The 27054-nt window shown below is 41.9% G+C and overlaps 1 long non-coding RNA gene across 3 annotated transcripts; it reads right to left on the bottom strand.

The window, feature by feature from the left end:
* Window positions 1-2118: 2118 nt before the first annotated feature.
* LOC137837469 (uncharacterized) lies at window positions 2119-24676 on the bottom strand. Of its 3 annotated transcripts, XR_016520630.1 has the most exons (7): window positions 24544-24676; window positions 13094-13178; window positions 12459-12690; window positions 12246-12337; window positions 10086-10241; window positions 6620-6732; window positions 2119-2572 (listed from the first exon to the last, which is right to left on the bottom strand). It is a non-coding gene; the product is annotated as an uncharacterized LOC137837469 (long non-coding RNA). The 3 variants fall into 3 exon arrangements; XR_016520631.1 differs by lacking the exon at window positions 6620-6732 and having other exon boundaries at window positions 24544-24671; XR_016520632.1 differs by lacking the exons at window positions 2119-2572; window positions 6620-6732 and adding an exon at window positions 6741-9112 and having other exon boundaries at window positions 24544-24673.
* Between the last annotated feature and the right edge of the window lie 2378 nt (window positions 24677-27054).

Here is a 27054-nt window from a genome sequence, read left to right as displayed (position 1 = left end):
GTGACCGGTATTATAATAATAAACATAAGTTTAATTTGATTCTTATTATAAAAGATAAATTCATTATATATGTTCCTGCCGGTTAACTTGGGTCGTCTTTATGCGTGGCTTGTCTTAACGAGTTAGGGCACCTTCGCTTTGCTTCGTCTGTCAGTACCTGAAAAAAGAAGAACAAAGGGGCGCCCTCGCGGCCGTTTGCACTCCGACGATCAAGTCAGCTAGCGAGAAACACCGAATACTAGAAACTGTTTGATTATCTCAATGACTGAAACTATATGGCTAAAACTGTGCTACCCTAATTGTCTCGTGCTCTTAGCGAATGTGCCGTCAAGAACAATTAGGGTTTTTGCTCTGTATGTCTATCTGGGAAAACTAGGTTAAAACTCGTGTAACTGTGAACTGAAAAACGTACCTCTCTAGGGCTTATTTGCGCCCTATATATATAACTGAAAACTAGGGTTTACCTCTGCGTTGCCTGCTATTATCTAGGGTTCCTTGGAGAAGGTCCTTGCGCCGCTATCTTTAGGATCTTAGCGTATCTGGCCCATGGACTTCCCTTATCTTGTAGTGCAATGTATAACCTTCTGGGCCCTTGGGCTCTAACTTGAGCATTGTATTTATCACGCCATCATACTGTTCGAATCCCCTAATTGGACACACGTCATGCATGCAGCCTTCCCTGGGTACCTTCAATGAGCACGTGGGCATTACCATGTGCCCTTTTGACTTGATCATTTGTTCTGTGCATAGGGACCCGCAGTGCCGCCACCCAACTTAGGGTTATCCCATCGTGTGGGCCCCCTCTCTGTGAAATGCTTACGTCATGCGGGTTGACTCTTCGGGCGATGTCTTACTCAGGGATGTCTTACTTAGGCGACGTCTCTTCTCGGCGACGTCTTACTTCTGCGCGATGCTTCTCTTGGGGGATGGGCGATGATCCGTCTTGGTGGTGACACATCTCGGCGATAACCGATTATTCATACTGCAGACTGCCGCTTTTACATACGGCGACTACGTTGACTTCTTGACTTCCTACCTTTCTCTTGTACACGTCATCATACCCGATGACCTGGTCGGTACAATATATAAATGTATAAATGTGTAACAGTAGCCAACATTAAAAGTTAATTGTTTTGAAACAAAATCCTGAAAATATTTAACGTTACTTTCGTTTTCTTGGTGAGGGAAACGGTCCACTACCCCTAGATGGTTGTTATATATTCTTTACAACGTTTACAGATTTAATTTCCTCTATTGAACAAAAAAAAATGTCTAACGTAGTCTACATCTAACTAGCTATCTCTTCCTTATACATGATGCATACATCTGTGGCATAAGTAACTGAGATGCACAGTACAATTATATACCTTGACTCATCTGCTCGTGCTTCTTGCTCCTGTACATCTGTCATCAATACACTAGGATTTTCTAACTTTAAGACTAACAATTAATTACGAAGGAGTTCATTCTTTATCAGGATTTTTTTTATCTTTTAAAAATAGATAAATTAAATAAAGAAAGAGAAAACAGGAAGTAGATTACGCCTTTTCCCCCATCACATCATTTGTGGTTTGTGGAGAAAAGAGTAATCTGAAGGTGGCTTTTGACATGAGATATGGTAAGCCCCTTTACATTCATGAGTTGTAAAACCAACTTTGGTGTGGCCCTGTAAATCCAAATCAATACCACTCAAAATTCAAGCTTTTTTGAAGTTAGCTTATAGTTTTACGTGAAATGGTATAATACAGCATGTCAATGATATATATGATTATCATTCCAAGTGTTACTGATGACAACGTGGTTATTCTTATTTTTCTTTCTGAAACACTTTTGTACATATTTTTAAACTAACTTATTAGTCAATTATAAAAAGAGAAATGTTCTAAAAAGATCATTGGGAATAATATTTAAAAATTAATACCCATTTATGATTTCTTAATTTCACAGGTAATATTTAAAGGATAATGATACCTGCACAACTTCCAAAACTATTATTTTAATATTTTAATTACAAATTTATCCTTTATTATATATATTTATTTTTAAATTCATCGCATCAAGAAGTGTATACAATTTTAAGAGTTGTGAAACTATCATTTTTCATATTTAAATACAAACTTAGAAGAAATTAAATTCTAAATTAATATAAAACAATAATAGCATATGTTTGTAAAATAAAATAAAAAATTGATAGTAAGATGTTAAATAACAATAACCTATAAACAAATAGATTAAAGAAAAGCAAATAGTTCTAATCTAGAGTATGAAAGACCATCAAAATATAAGTTTGATATAGTGTAAGATGCAACTAAGCACATTGAATTCAAGATAATTTCAGGAGATTTATATGTTTAACAGGAACCTTTTCTTTCCCTTCAGCCATGATAACTTTGAATGGATACCAATCTGGGTTCTTTAGATGCTCTTCTCACAATGAGCACAGTTCTAGAGCTCTCTCTTCAACTTCCTCCTCCTTATATCTTCTCTGAATTGCTTTAAGGAACGGTCTAGTGTCAAGTTCTCTCATTCTCTTCAAACGGATGTTTCCTCGAGATGCTAGTTCTTTAATACCCTGCCAGTGAGAGAAAAAATTATTAAATCTTGAAAACCAATACCAAGAAAGCTTTTAAGAATTGCAAAATATTTTCAGAAAAAACACCCATGATAAAGGTAATGATGACATATAAGCAAAGAATGTCCACACAATGACAGTTATTGTTGATTTTGGCTTAATCCCAAGTCCCACATCGGTGGGTTCATTGTTTGGGAGGAGGTTTGAGGGTTATACATTAAACTCTCCTCCTTCACTGTTATATATCCCAATTTGTAATATCTTCTCTCATAGTAATAAAAGTGAGCTGTTTTTGCTGTGCTCGGAGATTAGGCTAAACAGGCCGAACTCCGTTAACAATTTTCGGGTGTGTTCTTTCCTCTTTATCTCTTTTATTATTCCGCTTTATTTATTCAATATTATTTGTCGGGTAGCTCTGTTAGGGTTTTGTTTTAGTGGAAAAATTGCCCGTTTTTCCCAACAAGTGGTATCAAGAGCCGAAGGTTCGCCTTGGGTTGTTTGAAATTATTTGTAATATTGAATATTATATTTTGAGTTTGTAATGGCAAATCAAGAAGAAGTGAAGAATGTATCCAGAGTGTTGGGCTCCTCGTCATCATGGTCGAGGTTCCCGGTGTCCACCTTGAAATTGGCGGTGGAAATATTTGATGGCACTGGACATTTTGGCATGTGGCAAGGAGAGGTCTTGGACTCTCTTTTTCAGCAGGGTCTTGATATTGCTATTGAAGGAGAGAAACCAAAAGAGGTAGAAGAGAAAGATTGGAGCATCATCAACCGGTTGGCATGCGGAACTATTCGATCCTGCCTGTCCAGAGAGCAGAAGTACGCTGTAAAAAACGAGACTTCTGCACACAAACTGTGGAAGGCATTGGAGGACAAGTTTCTGAAGAAGAGTGGTCAGAACAAGCTCCTGATGAAGAAAAGGTTGTTCCGATTTGACTACCAACAAGGTACTACTATGAATGCACACATCACTATGTTTAATCAATTAGTAGCAGACCTGTTGAATTTAGATGTGAAGTTTGAGGATGAGGATTTGGCTTTGATGTTGTTATCATCTCTTCCTGATGAATTTGAACATTTGGAGACTACGCTCCTTCACGGGAAGGAGAATGTGTCGTTAGATGTTGTTTGTTCTGCTTTATATAGTCATGAATTGAGAAAGCAGGATAAGATGAAAACCAAATCAACGACATCAGAAGAAGCATTGGTGGCAAGAGGTCGTCAGCAAAGCCAAACAAAGGAGAGAAGAGGGATGTCTAAGTCTAAAGGTCGAGCCGTTGCCAAAGATGAGTGTGCTTTCTGTCATGAGAAAGGACACTGGAAAAAAGACTGTCCAAAACTGCAGAAGAAAGAGAAGGTTCCGCAAGATGCAAATGTTGCAGAATGCAAAAGTGATGTGGAATCAGATATCTCTTTAATTGTCTCGCTTTCAGCATCATCGTATCCAGATGAGTGGATATTGGATTCAGGTTGTACCTATCATATGTGTCTCATTCGGGATTGGTTCTTTGAATTTCAAGAACTTGATGGCGGGGTTGTTTACATGGGTAATGATAATCCATGTAAGACAGCTGGGATAGGTTGAATCAAGCTGCGGAATCATGATGGATCCACCAGAATTTTGCGGGATGTACGGTACGTGCCAAAGTTGAAGAAGAATCTCATCTCATTGGGGGCTTTAGAATCTAAAGGCCTAGTTGTGACGATGCGAGATGGAATTCTTAAAGCAACTTCGGGAGCACTGGTGATGTTGAAAGGCGTGATGAAGAACAATTTGTATTACTATCAAGGTAGTACAGTGGTGGGGACAGTAGCGGCAGCAACTTCTAGCTCTAAGAAGGATGCTGAGGCAACGAAGTTGTGGCATATGAGGTTGGGACATGCTGGAGAGAAATCCTTGCAAATTCTTACCAAGCAGGGATTGTTGAAAGGTACGAAGGCTTGCAAACTTGAATTTTGTGAGCATTGTGTTCTGGGAAAGTAACGAAGAGTGAAGTTTGGCACTACAATTCACAATACCAAGGGTATTTTGGATTATGTGCATTCAGATGTGTGGGGACCTGCCAAGACTCCGTCAATCGGAGGTAGGCATTATTTTGTCACTTTTGTGGATGATTTTTCCAGGAGAGTTTGGGTGTTTACTATGAAGAACAAAAATGATGTGCTTGAAATTTTCCTTAAGTGGAAAGCTGAAGTTGAAAACCAGACAGGAAGGAAGATTAAGGTTCTCCGAACAGACAATGGAGGAGAATACAAGAGTGATCCGTTCCTGAAGGTATGTCAAGATTGTGGCATAGTTCGGCACTTCACTATTAGAAAAACACCACAGCTGAATGGGGTGTCGAAGCGTATGAACAAGATACTTGTGGAGAAAGTTCGTTGTATGTTGTCTAATGCTGAGTTAGGCAGAGAGTTTTGGGCTGAGGCTGTGACATACGCTCAACATCTCGTCAATCGTTTGCCATCATCTGCTATAGATGGCAAAACCCCGTTAGAGGTATGGTCTGGAAAACCTGCAACTGATTATGATTCTTTGCATGTTTTTGGTTCTATTGCATATTATCATGTGATTGAATCAAAGTTGGATCCACGGGCAAAGAAGGCTCTTTTCATGGGCTGTAGTCCTGGAGTGAAGGGATACCGTTTGTGGTGTCTAGAGGCAAAGAAGACGATTATCAGCAGGGATGTTACCTTTGATGAATCTGCCATGTTAAAGAAGGTAAATCCAGAAGGAGCTGATAGTACTCCGCAACAGGTGGAGTGTGCCCGGAAGCAGGTGGAGTTTGAGCCGACAGTGGTGATCCCAACACGAAATACCACAAGTGACTCTCCTATGGCAGAAGAAGAGTCAGATGAGGAAGAGGTTCCTACCCAAGAATCTCAACAACAATCAGCGCCAATTGCAGTTAGAAGACAGAGACGAGATATTCAGAAGCATGCTCGTTTCATGGATATGGTTGCCTATGCACTTCCAATTGTTGATGACATTCCATCCACTTACCTAGAAGCCATTCTGAGTTCAGAGAATGGTAATTGGGCGGGTGCGATGGAAGAGGAGATGCAGTCTTTAAAGAAGAACAAGACGTGGAAGTTGGCACAATTACCAAAAGGTAAGAAGGCAATTGGGTGCAAATGGGTATTTGCAAAGAAAGAAGAATTTTCTAATAAAGAAGATGTTCGCTACAAGGCAAGGTGGTTACAAGGGCCAAGTTTGAATATTGTTTAGACTTGGTTAATATTTTGCACATTTGAAGTTGGCGCCCGGAGGCGCAAATTTGAAGCACTGTAAAGTTTGTTTTTGTTATGTTGTGAGAAGATTTGTTTTAGGTGGGACTTGAAATTAAGCCAAGGTGGAGATTTGTTGATTTTGGCTTAATCCCAAGTCCCACATCGGTGGGTTCATTGTTTGGGAGGAGGTTTGAGGGTTATAAATTAAACTCTCCTCCTTCACTGTTATATATCCCAATTTGTAATATCTTCTCTCATAGTAATAAAAGTGAGTTGTTTTTGCTGTGCTCGGAGATTAGGCTAAACAGGCCGAACTCCGTTAACAATTTTCGGGTGTGTTCTTTCCTCTTTATCTCTTTTATTATTCCGCTTTATTTATTCAATATTATTTGTCGGGTAGCTCTGTTAGGGTTTTGTTTTAGTGGGAAAATTACCCGTTTTTCCCAACAGTTATGTCTCGTCTGCATAATTAAATGAAGTAATGAATGGTGAAAAGCATTTCGAGTATTATGAGTCTATTTGATGAATAAATTGATAAGATTTTAATATTACTCAAATCACTCAGCTACCTTGGTATGAATCATAAAAGTTAACAGCATGGTTAACCAGATAGAAAAAAGTGGAATGTATAAGAGCACATGTTTTCCAATTCAAACGACACTTTAGACAGACATCTAAAATCACCAATAAAAACACCCCCAGTCGTGAGCCAACTGATTAAATAATGATCCTGCAATGGACCACATTGAGATGCTATTGCAAATTAGTTTGAAGAATCGGTAGGATAGGAAGATATATTTGAAAAAACATACTTACATTAACCAGTGCTTGTCGAGCTTCCTGCAGCTCATCATTACTCACACGCTCTTTACTTTAATAACTAGTGTTCGGTTCAACTCATGTAAAGAATCTTCCTTGTCTCTTCAATCCTTTTGTAAAGAATCTACCTTCTTCAGAACTTCTGTACCATCATCATCATCATCTTCCATGTGCTTCAACTCATTTAATGAGCCCTTTAATCGCCGAATCTCCTACTCCAGCTCTTGTGTTCATATCAAGTTGTTTTTTAAGGCAAAAGATTTTAGCATGGAGCTGTTCTTTTTGTCTTTGTATAAATAGGTATTAAATAGCACTAATACTATCACATTCTGGTGTTGGCACACCACTAAAAAATTTTTGTTAATTATCATGGGTCAAAAACGGACTCTAACTATGAAAAATCTATGCAAAAAGGTAATCATAGACATAACGTTAATAGGAATTTCAAAGCTAATGTACTTGACGTAAAGATATTGGCAGGTACAGATGACACATGGCGGGTGTTTTTTGCGTAGGTCAAGCGTGGACTTAACCTACAAGGAGTTGACAAATTTATAAAAAAAATGTGAGTTTGACCGATGGCTAGCCCACACAAAATTATATTAGTGTGGGTTTGGCCTTCAAGATGTCCACACATTTATAAAGTAGCATGACTTTAGCCCACGGAAGTGTCACACAATCTTTAAATAAGCGTGGGTTAAGCCTTCTGTTGGCCACAAATAAGCGTAGACTAAACCTTCATGTTTGTTGACCATAAATTGGTGTGGGCTAAGTCTTCAAAATATATTTTATATTATTTATTTGAAGAAGTGTAGGCTTAGCCTACAAGTTTGGCACACAAAGAATTTCAAATAATGGTACAGTTTGTAGATCTGATTATAATTAAAAAGAAAAATATTTTTTTATTGAAATAAATCAATTCTAAAATTACATTAATTAATGTAAAATCAATTTTAAAATTACTCTATTTCTCTCTTTCTTATTGTATTTATCCTATTTTTTACTTGTCTCATTTTTTCAATATAATTATTAAAGATACAATTATTTTAGGGAGCAATCTCATGAAGAAATGTTTTTCTTACTAAAAAAGTTTTATTTATAACTTTTTCCTTATACTTTATACTTGTCTTGAAAATTCAATGTTGTTTTTTTATTTGCAAGAAAAAATATTTTTTTAATAAGAACAAGGAAAAGTATATATTAATTAAGATAAGTAAATTGTCCCAACCAATGGATAGTAATTTTCTAATACAAGGCCCACGATAATAAACATCTTTTATTTTCTAATTAACTTTGCCCAGGACATTTTGCTTTGTTTGCACTTTGAACTTAGTAGTTAAACCAATTGTACCAAAATACAAAGGTAAAAAGGTTATAACGGTGGTTTTTTATTGAAGATATTTTGATTGAAATTGAACTACTTTAATTAACTAAGGTTGAACTATAAATATTTTAAGAAAAATAAAGAACAATAAAATGGTGTTGATAGATACCAAGACCTTCACACTCTTCAAAATATCAAGAAAAACAGAAAACACGCTTCAAAAAGCAGAGCTATATAAGGTTCCAACTCAGAAACTTCTACTTTGTATTAAATACTACTTTGTATACTAAATAGTTCGAAAATTGTATCTTATGTATTACTATTGGTAGAAGTGTTTTGGTCATGCGTATCCACATTTTTCATTTTAATAACTAAAATAATATATTAACAAATAGTAAAAACTAGTAACTTTATAAAAATTGTTCAATATGCACTCTAGTATAAAAATAACTACTGCATGAATATTCACTCTCACTTTTATACTTAATAATCTGCTATTCTTTCCAATATTATTCTAATTAAACTGCACAAAAAAGAAAATAATCATTTAAAATATTAGTCTTCCCTCTGGTTTTATTCCAAATTCAAAGTTTGAAACATCAATATTAGTTTTATTCCAAATTCAAAGTTTGAAACATCAATATTAGTTTTATTCCAAATTCAAAGTTTGAAACATCAATTTTTTTTTATCTCTCTGAGTTTCATGTTTTTATCTTTGGAGTTTCATGTTTCACATCAGCATTTCAAAGAGGTTTTGGGCAGTTTTGTGTAGTCTGCTGAAAGACTTATTTTTGCATGATATGAACACCTCAACAATTACACATACACATCCAGATTTTAAGTTAAGCATGTGGAAGATATGTTTTCTTCAATCATGATCACCATCACCTAACATATCTTCAATCATGATCACCATCACCTAATTTTGAATCAACAGTACAACACATGACACCCTAAACTAACTAATTTTATACTAATTTTATACTGTACAATAATAATTGAGGACTAGGCATTAAACTAACAAATCTAATATTTTACTTCATCTTATCTGAGTGTTCAAGACAGAGATGTTTAAGAAAGAAAATTGCGAGGAATTTATTATGTTACTTGCTCAACTCTTTTGTTGACAGGTCGATGTGGGACTCTTATGCTGAAAACTACATTCCCTGTAATATAATATTTTGTTCATCATTTCAGCTAGAATATAGGACAAAAAAATTTGAATCCAACACAAATATCAACCAATTCATATGTTATTGATTCTTGCATCACTTAGAGTAAAATGAATTTGAAGAATGTCATGTAGTAGCACAGTCTTCATAAATATTATTGTTTGTCTATTTAATATAATTTATGTAAAGTCTCTGACTGGAGATGATGTAAACTGATTCAAATATATTATTATATTAGTAATAGAATTCAATTTTGATTCGGTTTCACTTATTTCATATTTTAATAGTGTTGGATTAAGTTAAATAATTGACTCTTATTTTGACTTGAATAAGAACATAGCTATCAATTAAATGAGGTGGCCCAAGTGTTCAACTCACTTGATAAACCATAATGAAAAACTGTTTTTAGTCTAATTTAACAGACTCATGAGTTTCTATTTTAATAATTTATTTTTTAAGTGTGAGCTTAAAAAATATCTCATACACTGTTATTTGTTACTCATAAGGATAAGAAGATATATATCAAAGAGAGAGAGAGTCAAATCAAGTAGAGTTAATCATCTGCCTGCTAGTCATAGAAGTCGACAAACAGAAAAGATTTCATTACAATCACATATCTACTACAAATACAGAAAAATAAAGGTTCATGAGAAAGCATCAAATTTGCACATTATTATAATATCATCTGTCTGATAATCAAAATTACGAAGCGCAAAAGACATGTTCAATCTTGAACCAATAAAATTCTTATGTACATCCAATTGCAGATACATTACAAAAAAGAGTGAGGATTCATGGTGAAAAAATGAACAGGTTGAAAGTAAGCAGCAAAAATTTAGTAAAGGGATAACAATGGACCGATTTATGTTTTTAATTAGTCAATTATCCTCACAACAATAAGCTGTAAAACTAATAGTTCATTTAGAAAAAATAAAACAATTATAAAATGCAGTTTTGAAAGTAAAACCTTGATGGGAGATGAATAGCTGCCACAACCACTAACCGGTGACCTTGGATTCTCTGTCAAGTTAGCTGCATATACATGGGCTGTATTTGCAGAGGTTACTGGAGTTGGGACAACATAATGCTCAAGATCAAGTTCCAAACCCACAGAAGAACAATTCTGGACCAAAAAATAAAGTAAGCCTAAATCACTTGAAGCTTGACAATAAACATTGCACGTAGAATTTCCCTCAGATTAGAAAAATACCACAAACAAAGTTGCAATTGAAGATAATGCCTGATTACACATCACATATTGAACAACCAAAGGAAAAATTAACTTGAATATCAAACTGACCAATATTTTGGAACTATTTGAAACATATTGTTTTGTTTAGAAAAAGGTGAGGTTTTAAGTGCAAGACATCCCAAATGTGCATACTATCTCAAACCTCAGAACAAGATTAACATTATGTGAAACAGTGGATTACAAAGAAAAATGAAGGTGCCAAGAACGATTTTTTTTTTGTTTCATCCTACCTCACCACCTGTCTGAGGTGCTGAATTTATGCTGACATCAGGAATCCATCTCACAGATGATGGACGGAAATTATCCTGATAAGCCCTCCAATTAGCAGCAAGGTCAAATGGAGAAACCCTGTCTGCTTTGACAAACACTTGATATATTTATAATGTGGTTAATAGGCATTTTATAATTTTTATGATATATTTATCTACATTTATTTGTGTAAGTATCTTTATTTAAATTGAACAAAGATACTAATTAAATGTCTTAATGGACTTTAATTATGTCAAATATGGATCCGTAGTGTGCAAAGCCAAGCTTTATGCCCCACCTAAGGACTCTCCATTCAACATACCTACCAAGTTGAACGAGGGAACAGACTTGAAGGTCAAATCCAAAGACAAATATGAAGTTGTGTTGAAGGATAAGCCATTTGCTTATGCTTCAAAGAAGCATTCAAAGAATGTGAAAAGCCCAAGCCTTCACCAACTCCATACTACTACAAATCACCTCCTCCTCCATCTCCAGTTTACATATACAGGTCACCACCTCCTCCATCACCTACCTATGTTTACAAGTCACCATCACCACCAGTTAAGTCACCTCCCTATTACTATCAATCTCCACCTCCACCATCACCAAAACCTAAACCTCCTCCATACTATTACCAATCTCCACCTCCACCGTCACCAAAACCTCAGCCTCCTTATTATTATTACTCTCCACCTCCTCCGACACCAGTTGTTAAACCACCATACTACTACCAATCTCCACCTCCTCCATCACCAAAACCTAAGCCTCCATACTACTACCATACTACTACCAATCCACTTCCTCCATCACCAAAACCTCAGCCTCCTTACTATTACCAATCTCCACCTCCTCCATCACCAAAACCCAAGCCTCCATACTATTACCAAATTTGAATACTAACAAGGTACACACTCTCAACTCACCCCTCCTCTTTATTTCATACATATTCACACTCAACTCTAACTAAAACATTTTTCCAATTTAAGATAAAATCTGCAAGAAAGCAAGAATATAAAGAGCTTGCAGAATGGTATCTTAACAGTGAAAAAGCAAAGGGAGATTGCATGGAGAATTTTGATCCAACTTTACCACAGGATCATAAGAAATCACTTCTTGGTAGTATGTCTGAACCTGAGTGAGAGTTTCTCTAACTCTAACACCAGTATGATTAAATTGTTTAGATACACACGTAGCCCAATGCTACTACTTTGGATTCACTCATTAGTCTTTGTGGAGATTTAAGATGTTGAAATAATTTAAGTTCATAAAATGTTTTATGCTATCAAACCTTTTTCTTTTTGCTGCTCACAGAAAAGAGAAAAGGGGAAACTGTAATTAGGCCATTCAAATGAGAACCTTAATGTGTACCTGCTTCTGAACTTACTATTATTTCTCAATGCTAATTAACTTTTACGTTTGACTGGCCAAGAGAATGAACCCATAGAATGAACCCATTTTCCATATACAGTTATTATTCTTAATTTGAGTGAAAGGAGTTTAGAATATATTTTGCAGAGATGAATTAATGGGAGGTAGTGTACAGAACCATGGTCCGACTTAAATTCCCTTGTTAAGCATTTCATCAACTAGATTATCCATTACAGAAGCTAATTTATATTATTTTACCTGAGGATTGTGGGATGGTCCTTATATGAATTAGCTTTTTGAATATAATCGTCTCTTTGTGCCTGACAGAAGCAATAACCTTCAAAGAGTTCCTGAAATTAGTCACACATTATTAATATGATCCAAACACACAACCAATCAGGATTTTCCATCAAATTAATGAGTCCATGAAAATTTCACGAAACAACAGAAAAAAGCTGAGAAATGGTATACCACTGAGAACCGAGATGGGGCAAAACTTAGGTTCTTCAACTCGTGGAAGGAAATGCGAAACTCCCGTTCGCGTTCTCACGGTGGCACGACTACTTCATCACGGTGGCACGCACTACTGCTCAAGCGCTCGCACTCCATCGAAAATGCTCAATCGCACAACATCGAAAAAGCTAAGCTTGTAATCTGAAATGCTAAGCTTGTAATTTCACTATGTCTCCAGTTGAAAGGGACTCTGAAAAGTGTTTAGTATTTTATAAAAATTTGACACCTTAATAATTAAAGATTTTTTAAATAAATAAAAAATAATTTTTGGTGGGCTTCACTTTCACAGTTTCATTATTTATTTAAATTTAGTTTTAAATTATGTAGCGTGGACTAAACTTTCAAAACTTAGAATTTTTATTTCTTTTAATAGGACCGTTTCATCAACGCAACCTTTTTCTTTAATTTTTTTTTTAAAGTTTGCGTAAGTATAACCCACACTTTTTCACATTTTATTTGAATTTTTTAATAGTGAGGATTTAGTAGGTTTAATTGACACTTTTTAGTGTCTCGTCAATTTTTTTTTTAACTAAATCTGATTTTTCTTGTAGTAGTGCACTTGGTTATTAACAAAGCTAACAAGTAACACATACCCTTTGATGTTCTGCCAATTTCATAACGTTTTCATCAGCTTTCTTGTGCTACAGAGTAGCCATATGAAGAGAGCCATTTTTCATTCTGCAAATCCAATAAATGTCGGCAGTGTTCAACAAAGTCTTCCACAAGCTTCTTGAGCGCAATATTATTTTAGATGATTTCAAAAGCACAGAAAAAACACAGGTTATGTAAAAAAAAATTATTTACACAGACGGTGGTGTTTTAGAACAAAGATAGTGCGATGGTGTTTCAGAACAAAGAAAAAGGGAGAAAATGGTTATGAAATTTGGAGCCTGAAGTCTTTGTTTGGCAAGAATGTAAATCAAAACTCACCGAAAGTTTCGGGATATAAACCATGTTGGCAAGACTATAATCTCAAACATTGCACATCTTATTAGCACTATAACTCAGAGTACTTCATCTTAAATCTTGAGACTATTCAGTGTTCCAATAATGGTAGTTGATCCGGATGACTTGAAAGATCAATAAGAAGCCAGCTAATCCCAAAAGAAAACAAAAAATGAGATTAAACCTAACCTAACCTAACCACTGCAATTATATCGATAGGTGGATTGTATCCTCCATTTTGCCACCATAATTACATATTGTACGCTGATAAAACCTAACCCAAATATTTGAAATGCAGTCAAAACGTGAACATTAATTGACTTCTCTGTGGACATTATTACACTTGCAAGGCTGACTCACCACATAAACTGTAGTTGTTTAAATTGAAGATACAATGTTGAGAAAAACGCATTGAATTCAAAGTTATAAAAGCAAATAAATGAAAATTGACTTCTTTTCTAGAGGTATTCAAGAATTATGCCAATCCAGTTACAACACCAAGGTTGAAGCAAAAGGGAAGTGGACACTGTATATACCTCATTGAACCTTTTCCTTCTCCTATCAGCTTGCATATAGCAATACCCAATATTTCATAAACTCTAAACCAAAAGAACATAAATATCCATAAAGAATCAACCAGGAAAGGCCAGATTTTCACACAAGACGCGACCCCAAAAAAATGACTTTTCCTTACCAACAACTACTGGAGTTAATTTTAAAGTTTACACTTGAATTATAGAAAACGCAGAAAAGAAACTTGAAGTGAATTTGGACAATGTAAATAAATTTAAACATATTCGCTTGGGTTACCAAAAAGTAACAAGGGAGATGATCCGGTCGGTCATCGGTAGTCGGTGACGTCAGCAACGGATAGCCACATGGATCGTTCTTAGTGGGACACGTGGGCCAGGGAAGCTTATGCGTCTTAGAGAGGGTCGCCCGGGAGGGTGATCGGTGATCAGGGTCGGTCGTGTTACGCGCAGTCAAGCCGTGAGCGAGAGGCGATTCCCGGCGGGAGCGTTGCATACGAGCCTTGTGTGACGAAGTGTCAGAGGAAGGAGAAGTTATGTGCCTTGTAATACCGCGCATGAGAGTGGCCTAAGAGAGTGGCCTTGTAATACATCACAGAGCGCACACGAGTCTCGCTGAGATTCCTAGTTCTTAGTTCTTGGTGGTCTTGCTTGACTGACTTGAGCGTCGGAGTGCAATCGGCCGCTAGAGGCGCCGTTTGTTGTGTTTCGTAGGTTCGCTTGGAGTTCTTTGAGAGGTGCTTGGAACGTATTTGCGGAAGACGGAGTTTGACGTGGCGAGTCCTTCGACGATCGAATCACTTGCAAGATCATTTGGCGCCCACCGTGGGGCCCGTGTGAATTTGTGATCCCATCCACTTTGCGGCTAATTTTCGTTTGTTCTTGAGATTCTTTGCTGAGAAAATGAGGAAGACAAGGCAAACTTCACCTGCGCCATCAGCTGAAGAAGAAGCTGTGACAATGGCGCAAGTATTGGAAATGATGCGAGCGTTGCAAGATGATGTGGCGGCATCAAGAATGAGGCAAGAAAGAATGCAAGAGGACTTGACTGCATCGCAGGGCAGGAACGAGGAGCTGAATCGAGTTAACGAAGAATTGCGCAAGACTTTGCAGGCGCAGAAGGAGCGAGTGGCAGAGGAAAGAGTGGCGCCGCCACCGTCTCCCCCCAGGACTTTCCCCATGCCATTCTCGTTTGAGATCATGGGTGCAGTGGTGCCACCAAACTTGGTGAGGGTGAAAGCCTCGTTTATGGGGGTGGAGGACCCAGAAACGCATCTGACAGCGTTTCACACCCAGATGATGCTTTCTGGGGGCTCAGATGCAGTGTATTGCAAACTGTTCATGAGCACCTTGGGCGGGATTGCTTTGGAGTGGTTCGTGAGCCTACCAGATGGCCACATCACTTCGTTTCAACAGTTCTCGAAGCTGTTCAGGGAGCAGTATATCGTGAACAGGGCACCCTCGGTAGTGTCGTACGACCTGTTTGACGTGCGCTAGAACCAAGGTGAGTCCCTCCGGGATTACCTTAGCCGTTTTGGGGCTCAGGTGGTGAGGCTGCCCAACAAAGATGAAGATATGCTGGTGCATGCGTTCAAGAAAGGGGTTCTGGCGGGCCCTTTCAGTGAATCTTTGATCAGGGATTCCCCCAGCACCTTCGCAGAGATTAGGCGTCGTGCTGTGGCACACATCGTGGCAGAAACAGCGGTTTCTGAGAAGAGGAAAAGCGCGATGCCGACCAAGTCGCACGCAGGTCCGAGTAGGTCTCAGCAGCCGATGAAGGTGCATGAGGCCAAAGAAGGAAAGAAGGCCCAGGGGAAGCCTCTCCCTTACGAGCCTAGGAGGGACCAGGGCAGGGGGCGCGCGAGGGAGAGCAACGCGCCCTCCAGATTCGACTTTGTGGTGGAATTGGCGGAGCTGATCGCCATTCCAGCCATAGCGGCACGTTTGCGAGCACCGGAGAAGACCGACAAGGTGCTGGGGCGGAAGAAGAACGGGTGGTGTGAGTTTCACCAGGCTTATGGCCACTCACTCCACACGTGTTTGGCGTTGGGACACCAACTCGCGGAGTTGGTGAAAAGTGGCTTTTTTAGCGATTACTTGCGGGAGACGCAAGGTGATCGGGCGTCGGGGCCACCAGCGGAAGACCCGCAGCACGAGGTGCCGGTGCTCGGGGAGGTGCACATGATCGCGGGAGGCTTCTTTGGAGGAGGATGTACGGCCTCTCAGAGGAAGAAGTACGCGCGCTCGGTGATGGCTGTCGACTCGGTGGAGGAAGATCATTCCCCCAACGTTGACATTACCTTCACCAAGGCAGATCTCCAGGACGTTGTGCCTCATGACAACGATCCTATAGTTATCTCCCTTGTCACGGCAGGGAGAAAGGTTCAAAGGTCCTTGTGGACCAGGGAAGCTCAGCGGACGTGATGTTCTGGCCAACGTTCAACAAGTTGCAGCTGCCCCTTGATCACTTGAGGCCCTACCCGGGGTGCTTATATGGCTTCGCAGGGGACCAGGTGGAGGTGCGAGGCTACATCGAGCTAAGAACCACGTTCACGGATGGGGTCGTGGCTCGCACCAAGAAGATCAAGTACCTGGTGGTCAACGCCCCATCCGCCTACAACAAACTGTTGGGAAGGCCGACGCTCAACAGGTTGGGTGTCGTACCATCGACGAGGCACATGAAGTTGAAGTTGCCATCGATGGAGGGGGTGGTGATCACCATCAAGTCGAACCAGAAGGAAGCTAAGCGCTGCTATGAGAACAACCTCAAGCAGCAGAGGAGCATGTGCCATGTCACCTCGACGCCACCGCGGGTGCGGGCGAGAGGCGATCAAAGGTGGAGGTAGTAAGAGGTACACAAGGTGATCTGGAGATGGAGGAAGAAGTGCTGAGGGGCTCGGGGATCGCGAGGGCGGTCATCGCCAGTGAGAGAAAGTCCCATCCTACTGAGGGGTGGGTGGAGATGGAGATTAAGGGAAAGAAGTTTAAGCTGGGGGGATCGCTTAGCGATGACACGCGACAACAGATCGTCGGGGTGGTTGAGAGGCATCTGGACGCGTTTGCGTGGTCAGCCTCAGACATGCCAGGCATTGACCTAGACTTCCTCTGCCATCGTCTCGCAATGGACCCCCAGGTCCGACCGGTGCGCCAGAGGAGGAGGAAGTTTAATGAGGAAAGGAGGTAGGTAATCCACGAAGAAACCCGCAAACTCTTGACCGCGGGGCACATCAGAGAAATCCAGTACCCAGAGTGGCTGGCCAATGTGGTACCGGTGAAGAAGTCAAATGGCAAGTGGAGGATGTGCGTGGATTTCACCGACCTCAACAAGGCATGCCCCAAGGACTCCTATCCCCTGCCCAGCATAGACGCCTTGGTGGACAGCGCGTCGAGATGCCAGCTTATGAGTTTCTTGGACGCATTCTCAGGTTATAACCAAATCAGGATGCATCCGATGGACGAGTGCAAGACTGCGTTCATGACCGAGTGGTCTTGTTACTGCTATAAGGTAATGCCATTCGGCTTGAAGAACGCGGGGGCCACCTATCAGAGGTTGATGGATAGAGTGCTCTCGCCGATGTTAGGAAGGAACGTGCAGGCTTATGTCGATGACATGGTGGTAACCTCACGAGAGAAGGAGCAACATGTCACTGATCTAGAGGAATTATTTGCAACAATCGCCAAATACAGGTTGAAGCTCAACCCGGAGAAATGTATTTTTGGCGTGGAAACGGGGAAGTTTTTAGGCTTCCTCTTAACAGAGCGGGGAATCGAGGCGAATCCCGAGAAGTGTGCGGCGATCACGGCATGAGGAACCCAGTGTCGGTGAAGGAGGTGCAGCAACTCACCGGTCGGTTGGCGGCATTGTCGCGATTCATGTCCGCCGGAGGAGAGAAGGGTCATCCTTACTTCCAATGTCTCAAGCGGAATAGTAGGTTCGTTTGGACTAAGGATGTGAGGAGGCTTTCGTTAAGCTAAAGAAGTATCTGGCAAGCCCACCAGTGTTGTGCAAGCCACAGGTGGGCACCCCTCTCCGTTTGTACTTTATTTCGTAAGTAAGGTGTTGCAGGGTCTTGAAGTAAGGTATCATGCCCTGGAGAAGGCAGCTCTGACAGTGGTGTTCTCGGCGAGGAGGCTCTGCCACTACTTTCACAGCTTCACGGTTGTGGTGATGACCGATCTTCCAATCCAGAAGGTGCTGAAAAAGCCAGATGTAGCCGGGAGAATGGTGAAGTGGGTTGTGGAGCTATCTGAGTTTGATATCAGATACGAGCCCCGAGGACCGATCAAGGGGCAAGTGTTTGCGGACTTCGTCGTCGAGTTGTCATCAGGCGCTGCACCTTCGGAGGGCTCGGATTTTCGCTGGGTCTTATCACTGGATGGTTCCTCCAATCAATAGGGGAGTGGCGCTAGAGTCATCCTGGAGGGCCCAAACGGAGTGCTGATCGAGCAGTCTCTGCGTTTCGCCTTCAAGGCCAGCAACAACCAGGCGGAATACGAGGCCTTGATCGCCCGTATGTTGCCGGCAAGAGAGATGGGAGCGAGGAGTTTGATGGCCAAAACCGACTCCCTGTTGGTCACTGGGCAGGTAACGGGAGAGTTCTAGGCCAAAGACCCACAGATGGCTGCATACCTCGAGTATGTGCATACCTTGAAGACGTCCTTTGCAGAATTCGAGTTGGTCCATGTGCCGAGAGAGCAGAATGCCAGAGCCGGCTTGCTCGCAAAGCTAGCCAGCTCAGGCAAGGGGGGCAGGCAGAGGACCGTCATCCAAGAGACCTTGAAGGTTCCTCGCACGTTCGCAACGGACAACCAAGTACTTCAAGTGTACAAGTCAAGGGAGCGTGTAGCGATCGGTCATCGGTCCAAGAGACATTGAGAGCACCCAAGGTGAGAGCGCGAACGGTGAGGACCGATGATGTGATGGAGTTTTGTGCCGTTTGAAGAACTGATACGTGGATAACGCCGTACTAGTGATATTTGGCAAATGGGGTGCTCCCGTTGGACCCGTCGGAGGCAAAAAGGGTAAAGAAAAGTTCAAGTAAGTTTACCCTTATCGACGAGGACCTCTTTAGGTTTGGATTCACCCATCCGGTGTTGGTGTGCGTGCACGGAGAGCAGTGTGTGGAAGCCACGTCGGTGGTCGCGCCTTGGCAAGTAGAGTTCTCCGTGCGGGGTACTACTGGCCAACGCTGAGAAAAGACTGTGTGGGGTATGCTCAACGTTGCAAGCAGTGTCAGCAACACGCAGATTGGCACAAGGCGCCCCCTGAAGAGCTGAGGTCGATTCACAGCCCATGGCCGTTCCACACCTGGGGGATCGACATCCTGGGACCTTTCCCCTTAGCAGTGCGGCAGATGAAGTTTCTGATCATCGCCATCGAGTATTTCACAAAGTGGGTGGAGGCAGAGCCGGTCGCGCAGATCACCGCTCACAAGGTTCAACAGTTCGTATGGAAGAACATTGTGTGCCGTTTCGGAGTGCCCAAGCGTTTGGTTTCCGACAATGGCACCCAGTTTACGAGTCACCAACTGAAGAACCTGTGTGAAGAAATAGGAATACAGCAGGTGTTTGCCTCGGTGGAGCACCCTCAAACGAATGAGCAGGTAGAGTCGGTCAACCGAGTACTGCTCAGAGGGCTGAAGGAGGCCAAGGGAACGTGGGCAGAGGAGGTTCCCAGGATCGTGTGGGCCTATCACACTACTCCACAATCTATCACCCATGAGACACCGTTCAGCCTGGTCTATGGGTCAGACGCTATGATCCCTGTGGAGATACAAGAAAGTTCACCAAGGTTTCTAAATTTCGTAGCCGAGGAGTCCAATGAGGAGAGGAAGGTGAACCTAGACCTTTTGGATGAGGTGCGAGAAGAGGCTAGGGTCAGTGCTGAAACTGTGAAAAGGAGGGTGGAACGTAGGCACAACACCAAGGTGAAACCGAGGCAGTTTCAGGAAGGGAACCTGGTGATGAGGAAAGCACATCAACACGAGATGGATAATAAGTTGTCCCCCAAGTGGACTGGCCCGTTCAGAGTGGCGGAGACGTTGAAGAATGGCGCTTATCGGCTGGAGACTTTGGACGGAGGGGCGATCCCCAGAACGTGGAACGCCACACATTTAAAATTCTACTTCAGTTGAAAATGTAAAGTAGTCGCGCTTTTGCGCTAGTATAAACAGCTTGAACAATTTAGGGGGCACTCTTTTTCCCAGAAGAGGGTTTTAATGAGGCCACCCAATAAAAAAGAAGTTATCAATATGAAAGGTTTGCAAGTTTTTAAGTAAAATCCTCCTCGCCCCAGGCGCAAGCGCAGGTAATCGGTTAAGCCTTCCTCGCCCCAGGCGCGAGCAGGGTGATTGGTTTAAAGTCCTCCTCACCCCAGGTGCGAGCGTAGGCAACTAGGGTTCGAAAAGCCAGGGCTGCTAGTGAGTCCAATAAGGGGAAGGAAGGATTTCGAGAAACACCTTTACCCAAGTGGCATAGCATCAATATTGGCGCAGTAGAACTCTTAGTAAAAAACCCTTCTCACCCCAGGAGTGAGAAGGCCGATGTACGATCCGACGAGATAGGGGCTGATGACCTTGGGGCAAGCAAGAGGGGTTATCGAGAAACACTAGTTTCCCCAAAACAAGGCATCATCCTTGACCGATCGGCGTCGAAGTCCTCTATGCACTAAGCGCTGGAGCGACAAGCAATATAGGGAGATATAAGGTGGAAGCAGAGGCGCGATGACTAATGGGTGAGTGGCTGTAGCATTATGATCGGTTATCGGGGGTGCGGCAAGAGATAAAAACTAAAGAAATGCACAAACAGAAGAAGCAGTAAGAGAAATGAGACATTGTATATATGCAGTAAGAGTTTTTCACATTCAGAGATTATGTACATAGAGATATGAACTGAATGAGAAACGATTAAGGGCGGACGATCTTGCCATCCACCACCTCGAAGTCCATTGCGAATTGGGAATAGTCAGCCTCCAGGAAGACACACTTCACCTGCTCAAGGGCCAAGTCAAACCCATCAGCGAAGGTATCAGCAACCTCTTCCCAGAGCTTGGCCTTCTCATTCTCGAGCTCAACTTTGTCGTTCTCAAGCACGACCTTCTCGGCGATCAGGGTGGCGTTGGCAGATTCGGCGTCCTTGAGCTTCTGATCTTTTGCTGAGAGAACCTCTGCCATATTCGCAAGCTGTTGGCGCAGAAAGGTGTTCTCAGTTTCAAGCTGGAGGGTCCTCCCCGTTGTCTCCAGCAGATCAGCATCAAGAGCGGCGATGGCATCCCCCATCAGCATCTCCGTCTTGATGGTCTCTTGAACTTGTAGGGCGCGCCCTTTCTTGGCCTCCTCCAGCATGTCCTTCAGCATGCCATTGGTAGCTGAAGAGCCTCATAGTCGCTCTGAAGCAACTCCTTCTGGTTGAGCAGCTCATTCATCTTACCTTCTAGCTTTTCGAGACGACGATGCTGCGTGGAGAACTCGAGGGAGAGCACCATCTGACAGGCCAGATGAAGGTCCACCTCGCTGGCCCTCCACTTGACTAGCTCGCGATTACGGATACGGAGCAGTTGCTTAGTCAATTGGAGGACCCTGGTGAGCCCTTCAGCGCTGGAGCCCGATACTTGCAGGGAGCTCCTGCCACCACCCTCGGTTGTGGTAGTAGAATCTTGAGGGCACGGCGAGGTTGGGGGGCGAGAGGTTCTCTCCGATCGAGCAGCCCCGCTCCCAGTTGTTTGGGTTTGTAGGAGTGGCCTGGCTGGGGGCGGGGAGGGAAGAGGGGCTGGGGAAGGAGAGCGTGCAGGGGAGGCCTGTGCTTGAGGGATCGGGGTAGCGTCTCCCTCAAGGCCCTCGGCTCCCCTCTTCCTTCGTTGAACCAAGGGGGACCCCGAGCTCTCCTCTTCAATGGACACAACGGTGGTGGGAGCCTTCACCAACCGTTTCCTCTTCTTGTCACCCGTGGTCTCGGGGCTTTCAGCTGGCACGACCGAGATGGGGGAGGCGGGAATAGGCTCGGCAGTCGCCTCCGTTCCGGAAGACGACCCGACGGCTCGTCGGCTTTTGGCTAGTTCAATGAGTTTCTGTCGTCGTTCCCTAGTGGAAGTCATATCTGCACCAGTTAAACATGGCAAGAGGTTAGTACGCAAAAAGCCAAGGAAACAAACAAACAAAGTGCAGAAAGGCAATTAACACATGCAAATACACGAGCATGGCAAACAAGCGCGAGGTTGCATGCCCAGGAAAATAGCAAGTTAAAGGGAAGAGAAGAAGGCGAACCAATGTATTTTTTGAGCATTTCTGCATCAAACTCATGCTTGATGAGAGTGGATGAGCCGAACTTGGCACCCAAGCTTGAGAGAAGGCCGCACAACTCGCGCTCGTATGGCGCCATGGCCTCCAAACCTCGGGGTTTCCTGAACTCCACCCTGGGGACCCAGTAGAGTGGGAATCCCTCAAGTAGAGTCGGGTTGTGCTCGTTGGAGGTGATCATGTAGAACCTACCTTTCCAATCCTTGAAGGACTGTTGGTATAGACCCAAGATCACCCTCCCTGAGACACCATTCAAGCTTACCCACGACCTATCACCCGGGTTCTTGGCCTCAAAGAAGTGGAGGAAGACATCGGTTGATGGAGGGTGCCCGAAAGCAACGTTCAGCTCAGTAAGGAGATCCTTCTCGAAGAAGGTCTGGGAAGTCGGAGGCGCAACCTTTTGAAAATGGCTGAGTAGATAAAGGTGAAGGGCACCCCATTGGTGACCCTATCATCCACACATATCGGCATGCCTCGGGGGGGGGGGGGGGGGATGCACACACCCAAGTGTCAGTCATCCTCCCTGTCAAGAGCGCATGAGGGCTCGTCCGCATCGCTTTTCAGCAGGGTAGCAAGATGGTCAGCGGGGAGTTGGCTGGACGTTTCGGCGAGCAGGTGGAGGGGAGCCCACTGGTACACCCGCGCGTAGTCTTGGGGAGGGAGAGTCGCCTCGGGGTGCGCACTCGCCGAAGGGGTCGCACTCGTCAAAGGCGATGACGGTGCACTAGCGGAAGGCTGTGCACCGGAAGATGAAACAAGACGCGCGATGGTTTTGGTGCGAGCCATTTGCTACAATGGAGAAAGAAAGAAGAAATGAAGGGTCAATAAAAAAAAAAAAAAACAACAAGAGGAAGACAAAGGGAACGAAAGTGCTACGGATTGAAGGGAGTGGAGAAACGAAAGCGACGAAGGAGAAGAAGAAGTGAAAACACAGAAAAAGCCAGGAGAAACACTGGTACAGTGCAGACAAAGAAGAAACAACCCACAGCGTATGCACAGTGCAGTTATTGGATGATGCAATCGGTAGAAAATATTCAAATATGCCATAGATAAAGAAAAGAGGTACCTTTTTGTTGATCAAAAACGGTTTCTGGAAGCCTGAGATTGGGGAAGACGAATCGCAAGGAGGGGGTTCGAGAGATTTCAGAGAAGGAGTGTTGGGGAAGGTGATGGAATAGTGGAGGCGCGTAAGTTTGAAATATGAGAAGCGCAAACAACGCTTCATGCTAGCTGTTGATGCGTACACGTGTCGCAAGATTAAAGGAGGAAAGCGTAACGTCACTTAAAGCGCAACACGTGATGTGGCGCGTGATGTGGCACGTGACGTGGCGTCACTGGCCACGTGGCCACAGAGGACGATCACTTAGTCTCTTTGCTGAAAACAAGTATACAGCTCGAGACTGGGGGGTTTGTGATCTGGTCGGTCATCGGTAGTTTGTGACGTCAGCACCGGATAGCCACGTGGACCGTTCTTAGTGGGACACGTGGGCCAGGGAAGCTGATGCGTCTTAGAGAGGGTCGCCCGGGAGGGTGATCGGTGATCAGGGTCGGTCGTGTTACGCGCAGTCAAGCCGTGAGCGAGAGGCGATTCCTGGCGGGAGCGTTGCATACGAGCCTTGTGTGACGAAGTGTCAGAGGAAGGAGATGTTATGTGCCTTGTAATACCGCGCATGAGAGTGGCCTAAGAGAGTTAGCATCCAGTCGGTGATTGGTGCTCTCTTAACCCATAACGTGCATGGTGCAAAGCAGAGGTGATCGTTCGCGTAGTAGGTGACGCCAGGTACTTGCGCTTAGCCAAGCCCACCTGGTACTCACGCCGAGGTTGCACAGGACACCTAGTAAAAGGAACACGCTAAGTTACCTCGTACACGAATAACTTAGGCGCGCCGTGGAGTATATAAAGGGATTCCACGCTCATGCAGAGGGGTAAGATTCATTCGTGCAAGTTACTAGCTTTCACACAGAGAGAAAGAGAGAATCACAGAGCGCACACGAGTCTCGCTGAGATTCCTAGTTCTTAGTTCTTGGTGGTCTTGCTTGACTGACTTGAGCGTTGGAGTGCAATCGGTCGCTAGAGGCGCCGTTTGTTGTGTTTCGCAGGTTCGCTTGGAGTTCTTTGAGAGGTGCTTGGAACGTATTTGCGGAAGACAGAGTTTGACGTGGCGAGTCCTTTGACGATCGAATCACTTGCAAGATCAGGAGAGATGGGACAATTCCTCATAATATTAATAATAATAAATTAATTAAAAAAGAAGATGAGTATGAGGAATAAACCTCTTCCTTTCACAAACGATCATTCTCTTCCTCGATAATTGTAATCAAAGACTCTAACTCAACTTATAAGCCTGGAAACAACATAATCATCATCACCACAGACTGTCACTCGTCGAACAAGTTTCAAATTAAAAAATAAAATAAAATTGAAAACAAAAAAGAAGTTACTAATTTTTCAGTTACTTTACCCAATCTTTGAGACTATTCAGTATTCCAAAACATCCTCTACAAAATACAGACTCTCAGGAACAAATCATAAAAAAATAAAGCAAAACATAAATATAAAGTTTCTCACAATGACAAAATAAAAAAAATAAAGGAACAAATCCAATAAGATCCGAGTCACCGAACCCGTAAAACGCATTGTAGTTCTTGGAACGAGAACGTACTGCAATCTAGAACGAAAATGCAGAGAATAATTTGTTCATAAAAACAAACAACACGTCACAAAAATATCTAGGTTGTGTGCAATGGGGGAAAATAAAAATCAATTTCGAAAAACAAATTAGGGCAGAAGATGAGAGAACATCGATTGATAAATGAAGAAATCAGAAGAGTTGGAGATTTTGATATACACTGAAAAGTCGCTCAGTCGCTCAGCTCCCACGATGATAGCCCTGCACGGTCTCCGACTCAGTAAGTGTGTTGTTTCGTAAAAAAAATACAGGTAGTAAAAGCTCTCTTCTACTTTGTAAATAAAAAACTTTGCATGCGGTTTATTAAAAAACCGCGAGGTGTTAAAAAAATCGCCAGTATGTAGTTTTACTAGAGGTTATTGTAAACCCTCCTGATAAATCCCTAGTAAAATTAAGAGTTTTGGTAGTGAATTGGTTTTTTTTACTCAATGTAATCCTAAACGTTTAGGGTATATTTTCAAAATTGTTTTTAATTTAAGATTAGGCTTCTTCTGTTTTATTGAATTTGTGCTGGCAGTTTTTGTTTACAGTATTTAATTTCGTTTATGAAAAATTGTGAAATTATGGATTTGAACAGATTGAAGTGTTACAAAAAAGTGAAGCAAAATTCAAAATAGAAAAAAAATGATAAATCAAATACAATCAGTGTGCAATTCTAGCACGGAGGTGAAAAAAAAGTGAAGCAAAATTCAAAATAGAAAAAATATGATAAATCAAATACAATCAGTGTGCAATTCTAGCACGAAAAAAATAGTGAAATGGCATCAGATTTGAAAAATTTATCAAAATTAATTGGTACATTATTTTGGTGTGGTTCCATCGCCAAAATTGAGTTAAGATCTTTAACTGTCTGTGGTTTAAATTTCAAATTCAAATTTGAATTGTCCAACTTAGCATAAATTGTTTAAGTCACGCATTTTGACACCTCAAAGTTCTAGTAGTACTGTTATGGTTTTATTAATCCAATACTAGTGTCATTCTTTAGGTTCAATTTGTGTGCCACCTTTTATTGAGTGCCTTATTTTGTTTGTTTGTCATATTCATTCAATTACTATTTCAATTTATGCCATATACCTACTCTCTTTGTTGTAGCCCAATTACAATTTGAATTTTTTGTTGCTTTAAATTTTGTTGACCTCTTTCTTGGTGGGAGAATTTTGAAGGTGCCTTGATAAGTTTGGACCTAACATCTTTGGTAAGAAACTTATCACTTAAATAGGTGAAAATTTGAATACTCCAAGTTGAATATCCTTAAGAGGTATAGCAAGAGGACAACAACAAATTTTGTATCAAGTCTACACAAAGAGGGAGTGCAAATAGAAAGAGTACCAAAAAGAAAGAAGTGCATAGAATAGGATTTACTCAAATTTGTTGATCCAATTTTTCATTGTCTTTTCTTTGAGTTGTAATTGTGTTAAATCTTGAACAATTAGTGGATTAATTGAGCATTAGACGGTTAGTGTCTCTTCAATGGTTCTATGTGCCTAGAAGCCTTACCTTAGGATACGTCTAGTTTAAAGCTTTCTAGATAACAATTTTTCAATTGTGTGTTTTCTTGCATAAAATTGTGTTATCATTCTTGATTGTGCTCTAAGTGAATTACTTAGATAAAGGTTTGTAAAAGTTTTTAGAGAATATGGCTAGGAAAGGCTTGGTACTTAAGTGATCCAAGTGATCCCACCTCCCTTTCCTAGGAATCTACCTACATTACTCCACCTATCTTTCTTATAGTAATTACTTTTAACACATAACTTTAACATGTATTCTCATTCTTCTAGTCCAAATGAAAGTGATCGAAAGTCTACCAAAACTCTTTTAAAACAATTTGCTAGAGACTTTCAAGCACTATCATATAGACAATTGCAACATGAGACCCTACTAAAAGAAAGGGATGCTCATTTTGCTAAAATAGAAGAAGAGTTACAACTTGTTAAAGAAAAAGGTGAATACACCACAAAATCAAAAAGATCTTCAAAAACATCTAGCTCTAGGTTGAGTGATTCATATGATGAAAAAAGTCTTAGAATGCATGAGTATTATTGTTCCGGCCGGTTGACCTGGGTCGTCTTTATGCGTGGCTTGTTCTAACGAGCTA

This window comes from Phaseolus vulgaris, chromosome 4, assembly GCF_051622355.1.
Source record: "Phaseolus vulgaris cultivar YP4 chromosome 4, ASM5162235v1, whole genome shotgun sequence".
NCBI lineage: Eukaryota > Viridiplantae > Streptophyta > Magnoliopsida > Fabales > Fabaceae > Phaseolus > Phaseolus vulgaris.
Note: the sequence above shows the minus strand (reverse complement) of the source record. Positions and strands in the feature narration are given on the sequence as shown.